Here is a 15,040-nt window from a genome sequence, read left to right as displayed (position 1 = left end):
TTGGTCTTAGCTGGAGTCTGGCTGTTGCATTTTGCATGTGGTGTGCTATCTTGGTTTTAGCTGGAGTCTGGCTGATGCACTTTGCATGCAGTGCGCTATCCTGGCCTTAGCTGGAATCTGGCTGTTGCATTTTGCATGCAGTGTGCTAGCTTGGTCTTACCTGGGGCCTGGCAGTTGCATTTTGCATGCACTATTCTTGGTCTTAGCTTGGGTCTGGCTATTCCATTTTGCATGCAGTGTGCTATCTTGGCCTTAGCTGGAGTCTGGCTTTTGCATTTTGCATGCAGTGTGCTAGCTTGGTCTTAGCTGGGGCCTGGCTGTTGCATTTTACATGCGCTATGCTATCTTGGTCTTAGCTGGGGACTGGCTGTTGCACTTTGCATGCAGTGTGCTATCTTGGCCTTAGCTGGAGTCTGGCTGTTGCACTTTGCATGCAGTGTGCTATCTTGGTCTTAGCTGGATTCTGGCTGTTGAACTTTGCATACAGTGTGCTATCTTGGCCTTAGCTGGAGTCTGGCTGTTGCACTTTGCATTGAGTGTGCTATCTTGGTCTTAGCTGGATTCTGGCTGTTGCATTTTGCATGCAGTGTGCTATCTTGGTCTTAGCTGGGGTTTGTCTGTTACATTTTGCATGCAGTGTGCTATCTTGGTCTTAGATGGAGTCTGGCTGTTGCATTGTGCATGCAGTTTGCTATCTTGGCCTTAGCTGGAGTCTGGCTGTTGCATTTTGCCTGCGGTGTGCTGTCTTGGTCTTAGCTGGAGTCTGACTGTTGTATTTTGCCTGCAGTGTGCTGTCTTGGTCTTATCTGGAGTCTGGCTGTTGCATTTTGCCTGCAGTGTGCTATCTTGGCCTTAGCTGGAAGCTGACTGTTGCATTTTGCATGTGTTGTCCTATCTTGGTGTTAGCTGCTGTCTGGCTGTTGCTTTTTGCCTGAGGTGTGCTATCTTGGTCTAAGCTGGAGTCTGGCTGTTGCATTTTGCATGTGGTGTGCTATCTTGGTCTTAGCTGGAGTCTGGCTGTTGCATTTTGCATGTGGTGTGCTATCTTGACCTTAGCAGGAGTCTAGCTGTTGCATTTTGCCTGCAGTGTGCTATCTTGGCCTTAGCTGGACGCTGACTGTTGCATTTTACATGCGGTGTGCTATATTGGTCTTAGCTGGAGTCTGACTGTTGCACCTTGCATGCAGTGTGCTATCTTGGTCTTAGCTCGCGTCTGGCTGTTGCACTTTGCATGCAGTGCACTATCTCTGCCTTAGCTGGAATCCGGCTGTTGCACTTTGCATGCAGTGTGCTATCGTGGTCTTAGCTGGATTCTGGCTGTTGCATTTTGCATGCAGTGTGCTATCTTGGTCTTAGCCGGAGTCTGGCAGTTGCATTTTGCATGTGGTGTGCTATCTTGGTCTTAGCTGGGGTCTGGCTGTTGCATTTTGCATGCAGCATGCTATCTTGGTTTTAGCTGGGGTTTGTCTGTTACATTTTGCATGCAGTGTGCTATCTTGGTCTTAGATGGAGTCTGGCTGTTGCATTGTGCATGCAGTTTGCTATCTTGGCCTTAGCTGGAGTCTGGCTGTTGCATTTTGCCTGCGGTGTGCTGTCTTGGTCTTAGCTGGAGTCTGACTGTTGTATTTTGCCTGCAGTGTGCTGTCTTGGTCTTATCTGGAATCTGGCTGTTGCATTTTGCCTGCAGTGTGCTATCTTGGCCTTAGCTGGAATCTGACTGTTGCATTTTGCATGTGTTGTCCTATCTTGGTGTTAGCTGCTGTCTGGCTGTTGCTTTTTGCCTGAGGTGTGCTATCTTGGTCTAAGCTGGAGTCTGGCTGTTGCATTTTGCATGTGGTGTGCTATCTTGGTCTTAGCTGGAGTCTGGCTGTTGCATTTTCCATGTGGTGTGCTATCTTGACCTTAGCAGGAGTCTAGCTGTTGCATTTTGCCTGTAGTGTGCTATCTTGGCCTTAGCTGAACGCTGACTGTTGCATTTTACATGCGGTGTGCTATATTGGTCTTAGCTGGAGTCTGACTGTTGCACCTTGCATGCAGTGTGCTATCTTGGTCTTAGCTTGCGTCTGGCTGTTGCACTTTGCATGCAGTGCACTATCTCTGCCTTAGCTGGAATCCGGCGGTTGCACTTTGCATGCAGTGTGCTATCGTGGTCTTAGCTGGATTCTGGCAGTTGCATTTTGCATGTGGTGTGCTATCTTGGTCTTAGCTGGGGTCTGGCTGTTGCATTCTGCATGCAGGGTGCTATCTTGGTCTTAGCTGGGGTCTATCTGTTGCATTTTGCATGCAGTGTGCTATCATGATCTTAGCTGGGACCTGGCTGTTGCATTTTGCATGCACTATGCTATCTTGGTTTTAGCTATAGTCTGGCTGTTGCACTTTGCATGCAGTGTGCTATCTGCGTTTTAGCTGGAGTTTGGCTGTTGAATTTTGCATGCAGTGTGCTATCTTGGTCGTATCTAGAGTCTGGCTTTTGCATTTTGCATGCAGTGTGTTATTTCTGTCTTAGATGGTGTCTGGCTGTTGAATTTGCATGCAGTGTGCTTTCTTGGTCTTAGCTTGAGTCTGACTGTTGTATTTTGCATGCGTTGTGCTATTTTGGTCTTAGCTCGGGTTGGCTGTTGCATTTTGAATGCGCTATGCTATGTTGGTCTTAGCTGGAGTCAGTCTGTTGCACTTTGCATGCAGTGTGCTAACTTGGTCTTAGATGGAGTCTGGCTGTTGCATTGTGCATGCAGTGTGCTATCTTGGCGTTAGCTGGAGTTTGGCTGTTGCATTTTGCCTGCTGTGTGCTGTCTTGGTCTTAGCTGGAGTCTGGCTGTTGTATTTTGCCTGCTGTGTGCTGTCTTGGTCTTAGCTGGAGTCTGGCTGTTGCATTTTGCCTGCAGTGTGCTATTTTGGCCTTAGCTGGAGTCTGGCTGTTGCATTTTGCATGTGGTGTGCTATCTTGGTCTTAGCTGGAGTCTGGCTGTTGCATTTTGCATGTGGTGTGCTATCTTGGTCTAAGGTGGAGTCTGGCTATTGCATTTTGCATGCAGTGTGCTATCTTGGTTTTAGCTGGAGTCTGGCTGTTGTACTTCGCAATCAGTGTGCTATCATGGTTTTAGCTGGGCTCTGGCTGTTGCATTTTGCATTTGGTGTGCTATCTTGGTCTTAGCTGGAGTCTGGCTGTTGCATTTTGCATGTGGTGTGCTATCTTGGTTTTAGCTGGAGTCTGGCTGTTGCACTTTGCATGCAGTGCGCTATCCTGGCCTTAGCTGGAATCTGGCTGTTGCATTTTGCATGCAGTGTGCTAGCTTGGTCTTACCTGGGGCCTGGCAGTTGCATTTTGCATGCACTATTCTTGGTCTTAGCTTGGGTCTGGCTATTCCATTTTGCATGCAGTGTGCTATCTTGGCCTTAGCTGGAGTCTGGCTGTTGCATTTTGCATGCAGTGTGCTAGCTTGGTCTTAGCTGGGGCCTGGCTGTTGCATTTTACATGCGCTATGCTATCTTGGTCTTAGTGGGGACTGGCTGTTGCACTTTGCATGCAGTGTGCTATCTTGGCCTTAGCTGGAGTCTGGCTGTTGCACTTTGCATGCAGTGTGCTATCTTGGTCTTAGCTGGATTCTGGCTGTTGCACTTTGCATGCAGTGTGCTATCTTGGTCTTAGCTGGATTCTGGCTGTTGAACTTTGCATACAGTGTGCTATCTTGGCCTTAGCTGGAGTCTGGCTGTTGCACTTTGCATTCAGTGTGCTATCTTGGTCTTAGCTGGATTCTGGCTGTTGCATTTTGCATGCAGTGTGCTATCTTGGTCTTAGCTGGGGTCTGGCTGTTGCATTTTGCATGCAGCATGCTATCTTGGTTTTAGCTGGGGTTTGTCTGTTACATTTTGCATGCAGTGTGCTATCTTGGTCTTAGATGGAGTCTGGCTGTTGCATTGTGCATTCAGTTTGCTATCTTGGCCTTAGCTGGAGTCTGGCTGTTGCATTTTGCCTGCGGTGTGCTGTCTTGGTCTTAGCTGGAGTCTGGCTGTTGTATTTTGCCTGCAGTGTGCTGTCTTGGTCTTATCTGGAGTCTGGCTGTTACATTTTGCCTGCAGTGTGCTATCTTGGCCTTAGCTGGAAGCTGACTGTTGCATTTTGCATGTGTTGTCCTATCTTGGTGTTAGCTGCTGTCTGGCTGTTGCTTTTTGCCTGAGGTGTGCTATCTTGGTCTAAGCTGGAGTCTGGCTGTTGCATTTTGCATGTGGTGTGCTATCTTGGTCTTAGCTGGAGTCTGGCTGTTGCATTTTGCATGTGGTGTGCTATCTTGACCTTAGCAGGAGTCTAGCTGTTGCATTTTGCATGCAGTGTGCTATCTTGGCCGTATATGGAGTCTGGCTGTTGAACTTTGCATGCAGTGTGCTATATTGGTCTTAGCTGGAGTCTGGCTGTTGCACTTTGCATGCAGTGCACTATCTCTGCCTTAGCTGGAATCCGGCTGTTGCACTTTGCATGCAGTGTGCTATCGTGGTCTTAGCTGGATTCTGGCTGTTGCATTTTGCATTTGGTGTGCTATCTTGGTCTTAGCTGGAGTCTGGCTGTTGCATTTTGCATGTGGTGTGCTATCTTGGTTTTAGCTGGAGTCTGGCTGTTGCACTTTGCATGCAGTGTGCTATCCTGGCCTTAGCTGGAATCTGGCTGTTGCATTTTGCATGCAGTGTGCTAGCTTGGTCTTACCTGGGGCCTGGCAGTTGCATTTTGCATGCACTATTCTTGGTCTTAGCTTGGGTCTGGCTATTCCATTTTGCATGCAGTGTGCTATCTTGGCCTTAGCTGGAGTCTGGCTTTTGCATTTTGCATGCAGTGTGCTAGCTTGGTCTTAGCTGGGGCCTGGCTGTTGCATTTTACATGCGCTATGCTATCTGGGTCTTAGCTGGGGACTGGCTGTTGCACTTTGCATGCAGTGTGCTATCTTGGCCTTAGCTGGAGTCTGGCTGTTGCACTTTGCATGCAGTGTGCTATCTTGGTCTTAGCTGGATTCTGGCTGTTGAACTTTGCATACAGTGTGCTATCTTGGCCTTAGCTGGAGTCTGGCTGTTGCACTTTGCATTGAGTGTGCTATCTTGGTCTTAGCTGGATTCTGGCTGTTGCATTTTGCATGCAGTGTGCTATCTTGGTCTTAGCTGGGGTCTGGCTGTTGCATTTTGCATGCAGCATGCTATCTTGGTTTTAGCTGGGGTTTGTCTGTTACATTTTGCATGCAGTGTGCTATCTTGGTCTTAGATGGAGTCTGGCTGTTGCATTGTGCATGCAGTTTGCTATCTTGGCCTTAGCTGGAGTCTGGCTGTTGCATTTTGCCTGCGGTGTGCTGTCTTGGTCTTAGCTGGAGTCTGACTGTTGTATTTTGCCTGCAGTGTGCTGTCTTGGTCTTATCTGGAGTCTGGCTGTTGCATTTTGCCTGCAGTGTGCTATCTTGGCCTTAGCTGGAAGCTGACTGTTGCATTTTGCATGTGTTGTCCTATCTTGGTGTTAGCTGCTGTCTGGCTGTTGCTTTTTGCCTGAGGTGTGCTATCTTGGTCTAAGCTGGAGTCTGGCTGTTGCATTTTGCATGTGGTGTGCTATCTTGGTCTTAGCTGGAGTCTGGCTGTTGCATTTTGCATGTGGTGTGCTATCTTGACCTTAGCAGGAGTCTAGCTGTTGCATTTTGCCTGCAGTGTGCTATCTTGGCCTTAGCTGGACGCTGACTGTTGCATTTTACATGCGGTGTGCTATATTGGTCTTAGCTGGAGTCTGACTGTTGCACCTTGCATGCAGTGTGCTATCTTGGTCTTAGCTCGCGTCTGGCTGTTGCACTTTGCATGCAGTGCACTATCTCTGCCTTAGCTGGAATCCGGCTGTTGCACTTTGCATGCAGTGTGCTATCGTGGTCTTAGCTGGATTCTGGCTGTTGCATTTTGCATTCAGTTTGCTATCTTGGCCTTAGCTGGAGTCTGGCTGTTGCATTTTGCCTGCGGTGTGCTGTCTTGGTCTTAGCTGGAGTCTGGCTGTTGTATTTTGCCTGCAGTGTGCTGTCTTGGTCTTATCTGGAGTCTGGCTGTTACATTTTGCCTGCAGTGTGCTATCTTGGCCTTAGCTGGAAGCTGACTGTTGCATTTTGCATGTGTTGTCCTATCTTGGTGTTAGCTGCTGTCTGGCTGTTGCTTTTTGCCTGAGGTGTGCTATCTTGGTCTAAGCTGGAGTCTGGCTGTTGCATTTTGCATGTGGTGTGCTATCTTGGTCTTAGCTGGAGTCTGGCTGTTGCATTTTGCATGTGGTGTGCTATCTTGACCTTAGCAGGAGTCTAGCTGTTGCATTTTGCATGCAGTGTGCTATCTTGGCCGTATATGGAGTCTGGCTGTTGAACTTTGCATGCAGTGTGCTATATTGGTCTTAGCTGGAGTCTGGCTGTTGCACTTTGCATGCAGTGCACTATCTCTGCCTTAGCTGGAATCCGGCTGTTGCACTTTGCATGCAGTGTGCTATCGTGGTCTTAGCTGGATTCTGGCTGTTGCATTTTGCATTTGGTGTGCTATCTTGGTCTTAGCTGGAGTCTGGCTGTTGCATTTTGCATGTGGTGTGCTATCTTGGTTTTAGCTGGAGTCTGGCTGATGCACTTTGCATGCAGTGCGCTATCCTGGCCTTAGCTGGAATCTGGCTGTTGCATTTTGCATGCAGTGTGCTAGCTTGGTCTTACCTGGGGCCTGGCAGTTGCATTTTGCATGCACTATTCTTGGTCTTAGCTTGGGTCTGGCTATTCCATTTTGCATGCAGTGTGCTATCTTGGCCTTAGCTGGAGTCTGGCTTTTGCATTTTGCATGCAGTGTGCTAGCTTGGTCTTAGCTGGGGCCTGGCTGTTGCATTTTACATGCGCTATGCTATCTTGGTCTTAGCTGGGGACTGGCTGTTGCACTTTGCATGCAGTGTGCTATCTTGGCCTTAGCTGGAGTCTGGCTGTTGCACTTTGCATGCAGTGTGCTATCTTGGTCTTAGCTGGATTCTGGCTGTTGAACTTTGCATACAGTGTGCTATCTTGGCCTTAGCTGGAGTCTGGCTGTTGCACTTTGCATTGAGTGTGCTATCTTGGTCTTAGCTGGATTCTGGCTGTTGCATTTTGCATGCAGTGTGCTATCTTGGTCTTAGCTGGGGTTTGTCTGTTACATTTTGCATGCAGTGTGCTATCTTGGTCTTAGATGGAGTCTGGCTGTTGCATTGTGCATGCAGTTTGCTATCTTGGCCTTAGCTGGAGTCTGGCTGTTGCATTTTGCCTGCGGTGTGCTGTCTTGGTCTTAGCTGGAGTCTGACTGTTGTATTTTGCCTGCAGTGTGCTGTCTTGGTCTTATCTGGAGTCTGGCTGTTGCATTTTGCCTGCAGTGTGCTATCTTGGCCTTAGCTGGAAGCTGACTGTTGCATTTTGCATGTGTTGTCCTATCTTGGTGTTAGCTGCTGTCTGGCTGTTGCTTTTTGCCTGAGGTGTGCTATCTTGGTCTAAGCTGGAGTCTGGCTGTTGCATTTTGCATGTGGTGTGCTATCTTGGTCTTAGCTGGAGTCTGGCTGTTGCATTTTGCATGTGGTGTGCTATCTTGACCTTAGCAGGAGTCTAGCTGTTGCATTTTGCCTGCAGTGTGCTATCTTGGCCTTAGCTGGACGCTGACTGTTGCATTTTACATGCGGTGTGCTATATTGGTCTTAGCTGGAGTCTGACTGTTGCACCTTGCATGCAGTGTGCTATCTTGGTCTTAGCTCGCGTCTGGCTGTTGCACTTTGCATGCAGTGCACTATCTCTGCCTTAGCTGGAATCCGGCTGTTGCACTTTGCATGCAGTGTGCTATCGTGGTCTTAGCTGGATTCTGGCTGTTGCATTTTGCATGCAGTGTGCTATCTTGGTCTTAGCCGGAGTCTGGCAGTTGCATTTTGCATGTGGTGTGCTATCTTGGTCTTAGCTGGGGTCTGGCTGTTGCATTTTGCATGCAGGGTGCTATCTTGGTCTTAGCTGGGGTCTATCTGTTGCATTTTGCATGCAGTGTGCTATCATGATCTTAGCTGGGACCTGGCTGTTGCATTTTGCATGCACTATGCTATCTTGGTTTTAGCTATAGTCTGGCTGTTGCACTTTGCATGCAGTGTGCTATCTGCGTTTTAGCTGGAGTTTGGCTGTTGAATTTTGCATGCAGTGTGCTATCTTGGTCGTATCTGGAGTCTGGCTTTTGCATTTTGCATGCAGTGTGTTATTTCTGTCTTAGATGGTGTCTGGCTGTTGAATTTGCACGCAGTGTGCTTTCTTGGTCTTAGCTTGAGTCTGACTGTTGTATTTTGCATGCGTTGTGCTATTTTGGTCTTAGCTTGGGTTGGCTGTTGCATTTTGCATGCGCTATGCTATGTTGGTCTTAGCTGGAGTCAGTCTGTTGCACTTTGCATGCAGTGTGCTACCTTGGTCTTAGATGGAGTCTGGCTGTTGCATTGTGCATGCAGTGTGCTATCTTGGCGTTAGCTGGAGTTTGGCTGTTGCATTTTGCCTGCTGTGTGCTGTCTTGGTCTTAACTGGAGTCTGGCTGTTGTATTTTGCCTGCTGTGTGCTGTCTTGGTCTTAGCTGAAGTCTGGCTGTTGCATTTTGCCTGCAGTGTGCTATTTTGGCCTTAGCTGGAAGCTGACTGTTGCATTTTGCATGCATTGTGCTTTCTTGGTCTTAGCTGGAGTCTGGCTGTTGCATTTTGCATGTGGTGTGCTATCTTGGTCTTAGCTGGAGTCTGGCTGTTGCATTTTGCATGTGGTGTGCTATCTTGGTCTAAGGTGGAGTCTGGCTATTGCATTTTGCATGCAGTGTGCTATCTTGGTCTTAGCTGGAGTCTGGCTGTTGCATTTTGCATGTGGTGTGCTATCTTGGTTTTAGCTGGAGTCTGGCTGTTGCACTTTGCATGCAGTGCGCTATCCTGGCCTTAGCTGGAATCTGGCTGTTGCATTTTGCATGCAGTGTGCTAGCTTGGTCTTACCTGGGGCCTGGCAGTTGCATTTTGCATGCACTATTCTTGGTCTTAGCTTGGGTCTGGCTATTCCATTTTGCATGCAGTGTGCTATCTTGGCCTTAGCTGGAGTCTGGCTTTTGCATTTTGCATGCAGTGTGCTAGCTTGGTCTTAGCTGGGGCCTGGCTGTTGCATTTTACATGCGCTATGCTATCTTGGTCTTAGCTGGGGACTGGCTGTTGCACTTTGCATGCAGTGTGCTATCTTGGCCTTAGCTGGATTCTGGCTGTTGAACTTTGCATACAGTGTGCTATCTTGGCCTTAGCTGGAGTCTGGCTGTTGCACTTTGCATTCAGTGTGCTATCTTGGTCTTAGGTGGATTCTGGCTGTTGCATTTTGCATGCAGTGTGCTATCTTGGTCTTAGCTGGGGTCTGGCTGTTGCATTTTGCATGCAGCATGCTATCTTGGTTTTAGCTGGGGTTTGTCTGTTACATTTTGCATGCAGTGTGCTATCTTGGTCTTAGATGGAGTCTGGCTGTTGCATTGTGCATGCAGTTTGCTATCTTGGCCTTAGCTGGAGTCTGGCTGTTGCATTTTGCCTGCGGTGTGCTGTCTTGGTCTTAGCTGGAGTCTGGCTGTTGTATTTTGCCTGCAGTGTGCTGTCTTGGTCTTATCTGGAGTCTGGCTGTTGCATTTTGCCTGCAGTGTGCTATCTTGGCCTTAGCTGGAAGCTGACTGTTGCATTTTGCATGTGTTGTCCTATCTTGGTGTTAGCTGCTGTCTGGCTGTTGCTTTTTGCCTGAGGTGTGCTATCTTGGTCTAAGCTGGAGTCTGGCTGTTGCATTTTGCATGTGGTGTGCTATCTTGGTCTTAGCTGGAGTCTGGCTGTTGCATTTTGCATGTGGTGTGCTATCTTGACCTTAGCAGGAGTCTAGCTGTTGCATTTTGCATGCAGTGTGCTATCTTGGCCGTATATGGAGTCTGGCTGTTGAACTTTGCATGCAGTGTGCTATATTGGTCTTAGCTGGATTCTGGCTGTTGCACTTTGCATGCAATGTGCTATCTTGGCCTTAGCTGGAATCCGGCTGTTGCACTTTGCATGCAGTGTGCTATCGTGGTCTTAGCCCGAGTCTGGCAGTTGCATTTTGCATGTGGTGTGCTATCTTGGTCTTAGCTGGGGTCTGGCTGTTGCATTTTGCATGCAGGGTGCTATCTTGGTCTTAGCTGGGGTCTGTCTGTTGCATTTTGCATGCAGTGTGCTATCATGATCTTAGCTGGGACCTGGCTGTTGCATTTTGCATGCACTATGCTATCTTGGTTTTAGCTATAGTCTGGCTGTTGCACTTTGCATGCAGTGTGCTATCTGCGTTTTAGCTGGAGTTTGGCTGTTGAATTTTGCATGCAGTGTGCTATCTTGGTCGTATCTGGAGTCTGGCTTTTGCATTTTGCATGCAGTGTGTTATTTCTGTCTTATATGGGGTCTGGCTGTTGCATTTTGCATGCAGTGTGCTTTCTTGGTCTTAGCTTGAGTCTGACTGTTGTATTTTGCATGCGTTGTGCTATCTTGGTCTTAGCTCGGCTTGGCTGTTGCATTTTGCATGCGCTATGCTATGTTGGTCTTAGCTGGAGTCAGTCTGTTGCACTTTGCATGCAGTGTGCTACCTTGGTCTTAGATGGAGTCTGGCTGTTGCATTGTGCATGCAGTGTGCTATCTTGGCGTTATCTGGAGTTTGGCTGTTGCATTTTGCCTGCTGTGTGCTGTCTTGGTCTTACCTGGAGTCTGGCTGTTGTATTTTGCCTGCTGTGTGCTGTCTTGGTCTTAGCTGGAGTCTGGCTGTTGCATTTTGCCTGCAGTGTGCTATCTTGGCCTTAGCTGGAAGCTGACTGTTGCATTTTGCATGCATTGTGCTATCTTGGTTTTAGCTGGGGTCTGGCTGTAGCTTTTTGCCTGAGGTGTGCTATCCTGGTCTTAGCTGGAGTGTGGTAGCTGCGTTCTGCATGCAAAGTGCTTTCTTGGTCTTAGCTGGAGTCTGGCTGTTGCATTTTGCATGTGGTGTGCTATCTTGGTCTTAGCTGGAGTCTGGCTGTTGCATTTTGCATGTGGTGTGCTATCTTGGTCTACGGTGGAGTCTGGCTATTGCATTTTGCATGCGGTGTGCTATCTTGGTTTTAGCTGGAGTCTGGCTGTTGTACTTCGCAAGCAGTGTGCTATCATGGTTTTAGCTGGGCTCTGGCTGTTGCATTTTGCATTTGGTGTGCTATCTTGGTCTTAGCTGGAGTCTGGCTGTTGCATTTTGCATGTGGTGTGCTATCTTGGTTTTAGCTGGAGTCTGGCTGTTGCGCTTTGCATGCAGTGCGCTATCCTGGCCTTAGCTGGAATCTGGCTGTTGCATTTTGCATGCAGTGTGCTAGCTTGGTCTTACCTGGGGCCTGGCAGTTGCATTTTGCATGCACTATTCTTGGTCTTAGCTGGGGTCTGGCTTTTCCATTTTGCATGCAGTGTGCTATCTTGGCCTTAGCTGGAGTCTGGCTGTTGCATTTTGCATGCAGTGTGCTAGCTTGGTATTAGCTGGGGCCTGGCTGTTGCATTTTGCATGCGCTATGCTATCTTGGTCTTAGCTGGGGTCTGGCTGTTGCACTCTGCATGCAGTGCACTATCTCTGCCTTAGCTGGAATCCGGCTGTTGCACTTTGCATGCAGTGTGCTATCGTGGCCTTAGCTGGAGTCTGGCTGTTGCACTTTGCATGCAATGTGCTATCCTGGTCTTAGCTGGAGTCTGGCTGTTGCATTTTTCATGTGGTGTGCTATCTTGGTCTTAGCTGGAGTCTGGCTGTTGCATTTTGCATTCAGTGTGCTATCTTGGTCTTAGCTGGATTCTGGCTGTTGCATTTTGCATGCAGTGTGCTATCTTGGTCTTAGCCGGGACCTGGCTGTTGCATTTTGCATGCAGTATGCTATCTTGGTTTTAGCTGGGGTCTGTCTGTTGCATTTTGCATGCAGTGTGCTATCTTGGTCTTAGCTGGAGTCTGGCTGTTGCTTTTTGCCTGAGGTGTGCTATCCTGGTCTTAGCTGGAGTCTGGTTGTTGTGTTCTCCATGCAATGTGCTATCTTGGTCTTAGCTGGAGTCTGGCTGTTGCATTTTGCATGTGGTGTGCTATCTTGGTCAGAGGTGGAGTCTGGCTGTTGCATTTTGCATGCGGTGTACTATCTTGGTTTTAGCTGGAGTCTGGCTGTTGCACTTCGCATGCAGTGTGCTATCATGGTCTTAGGTGGGGTCTGGCTGTTGTATTTTGCATGTGGTGTGCTATCTTGGTCTTAGCTGGAGTCTGGCTGTTGCATTTTGCATGTGGTGTGCTATCTTGGTTTTAGCTGGAGTCTGGCTGTTGCACTTTGCATGCAGTGCGCTATCCTGGACTTAGCTGGAATCTGGCTGTTGCATTTTGCATGCAGTGTGCTAGCTTGGTCTTAGCTGGGACCTGGCTGTTCCATTTTGCATGCGCTATACTATCTTGGTCTTAGCTGGGGTCTGGCTATTCCATTTTGCATGCAGTGTGCTATCTTGGCCTTAGCTGGAGTCTGGCTGTTGCATTTTGCCTGCAGTGTGCTATCTCGGCCTGAGCTGGAAGCTGACTGTTGCATTTTGCATGTGTTGTGCTATCTTGGTCTTAGCTGGGGTCTGGCTGTTGCTTTTTGCCTGAGGTGTGCTATCCTGGTCTTAGCTCGAGTCTGGTTGTTGCGTTCTGCATGCAATGTGCTATCTTGGTCTTAGCTGGAGTCTGGCTGTTGCATTTTTCATGTGGTGTGCTATCTTGGTCTTAGCTGGAGTCTGGCTGTTGCATTTTGCATGTGGTGTGCTATCTTGGTCTTAGCTGGAGTCTGGCTGTTGCATTTTGCATGTGGTGTGCTTTCTTGGTCAGAGGTGGAGTCTGGCTGTTGCATTTTGCATGCGGTGTGCTATCTTGGTTTTAGCTGGAGTCTGGCTGTTGCACTTCGCATGCAGTGTGCTATCATGGTCTTAGCTGGGGTCTGGCTGTTGCATTTTGCATGTGGTGTGCTATCTTGGTCTTAGCTGGAGTCTGGCTGTTGCATTTTGCATGTGGTGTGCTATCTTGGTTTTAGCTGGAGTCTGGCTCTTGCACTTTGCATGCAGTGCACTATCATGGCTTTAGCTGGAATCTGGCTGTTGCATTTTGCATGCAGTGTGCTAGCTTGGTCTTAGCTGGGACCTGGCTGTTCCATTTTGCATGCGCTATACTATCTTGATCTTAGCTGGGGTCTGGCTATTCCATTTTGCATGCAGTGTGCTATCTTGGCCTTAGCTGGAGTCTGGCTGTTGCATTTTGCCTGCAGTGTGCTATCTTGGACTGAGCCAGAAGCTGACTGTTGCATTTTGCATGTGTTGTGCTATCTTGGTCTTAGCTGGGGTCTGGCTGTTGCTTTTTGCCTGAGGTGTGCTATCCTGGTCTTAGCTCGAGTCTGGTTGTTGCGTTCTGCATGCAATGTGCTATCTTGGTCTTAGCTGGAGTCTGGCTGTTGCATGTTTCATGTGGTGTGCTATCTTGGTCTTAGCTGGAGTCTGGCTGTTGCATTTTGCATGTGGTGTGCTATCTTGGTCTTAGCTGGCGTCTGGCTGTTGCATTTTGCATGTGGTGTGCTATCTTGGTCTTAGGTGGAGTCTGGCTTTTGCATTTTGCATGCAGTGTGCTATCTTGGTTTTAGCTGGAGTCTGGCTGTTGCACTTCGCATGCGGTGTGCTATCATGGTCTTAGCTGGGGTCTGGCTGTTGCATTTTGCATGTGGTGTGCTATCTTGGTCTTAGCTGGAGTCTGGCTGTTACATTTTGCATGTGGTGTGCTATCCTGGTCTTAGCTGGAGTCTGGCTGTTGCACTTTGCATGCAGTGCGCTATCCTGGCCTTAGCTGGAATCTGGCTGTTGCATTTTGCATGCAGTGTGCTAGCCTGGTCTTAACTGGGGCCTGGCTGTTCCATTTTGCATGCGCTATACTATCTAGGTCTTAGCTGGGGTCTGGCTATTGCATTTTGCATGCAGTGTGCTCTCTTGGCCTTAGCTGGAGTCTGGCTGTTGCATTTTGCATGCAGTGTGCTAGCTTGGTCTTAGATGGGGCCTGGCTGTTGCATTTTGCATGCGCTATGCTATCTTGGTCTTACCTGGGGTCTGGCTGTTGCATTTTGCATGCGCTATACTATCTTGGTCTTAGCTGGGGTCTGGCTGTTCCATTTTGCATGCAGTGTGCTATATTGACCTTAGCTGGAGTCTGGCTGTTGCATTTTGCATGTGGTGTGCTTTCTTGGTCAGAGGTGGAGTCTGGCTGTTGCATTTTGCATGCGGTGTGCTATCTTGGTTTTAGCTGGAGTCTGGCTGTTGCACTTCGCATGCAGTGTGCTATCATGGTCTTAGCTGGGGTCTGGCTGTTGCATTTTGCATGTGGTGTGCTATCTTGGTCTTAGCTGGAGTCTGGCTGTTGCATTTTGCATGTGGTGTGCTATCTTGGTTTTAGCTGGAGTCTGGCTCTTGCACTTTGCATGCAGTGCACTATCATGGCTTTAGCTGGAATCTGGCTGTTGCATTTTGCATGCAGTGTGCTAGCTTGGTCTTAGCTGGGACCTGGCTGTTCCATTTTGCATGCGCTATACTATCTTGATCTTAGCTGGGGTCTGGCTATTCCATTTTGCATGCAGTGTGCTATCTTGGCCTTAGCTGGAGTCTGGCTGTTGCATTTTGCCTGCAGTGTGCTATCTTGGACTGAGCCAGAAGCTGACTGTTGCATTTTGCATGTGTTGTGCTATCTTGGTCTTAGCTGGGGTCTGGCTGTTGCTTTTTGCCTGAGGTGTGCTATCCTGGTCTTAGCTCGAGTCTGGTTGTTGCGTTCTGCATGCAATGTGCTATCTTGGTCTTAGCTGGAGTCTGGCTGTTGCATGTTTCATGTGGTGTGCTATCTTGGTCTTAGCTGGAGTCTGGCTGTTGCATTTTGCATGTGGTGTGCTATCTTGGTCTTAGCTGGCGTCTGGCTGTTGCATTTTGCATGTGGTGTGCTATCTTGGTCTTAGGTGGAGTCTG

This window comes from Ambystoma mexicanum, chromosome 6p, assembly GCF_040938575.1.
Source record: "Ambystoma mexicanum isolate Mex_15411 chromosome 6p, UKY_AmexF1_1, whole genome shotgun sequence".
Classification (NCBI taxonomy): Eukaryota; Metazoa; Chordata; class Amphibia; order Caudata; family Ambystomatidae; genus Ambystoma; species Ambystoma mexicanum.
The sequence above is the reverse complement of the archived record's forward strand: the minus strand, read 5'-3'. Positions refer to the sequence as shown.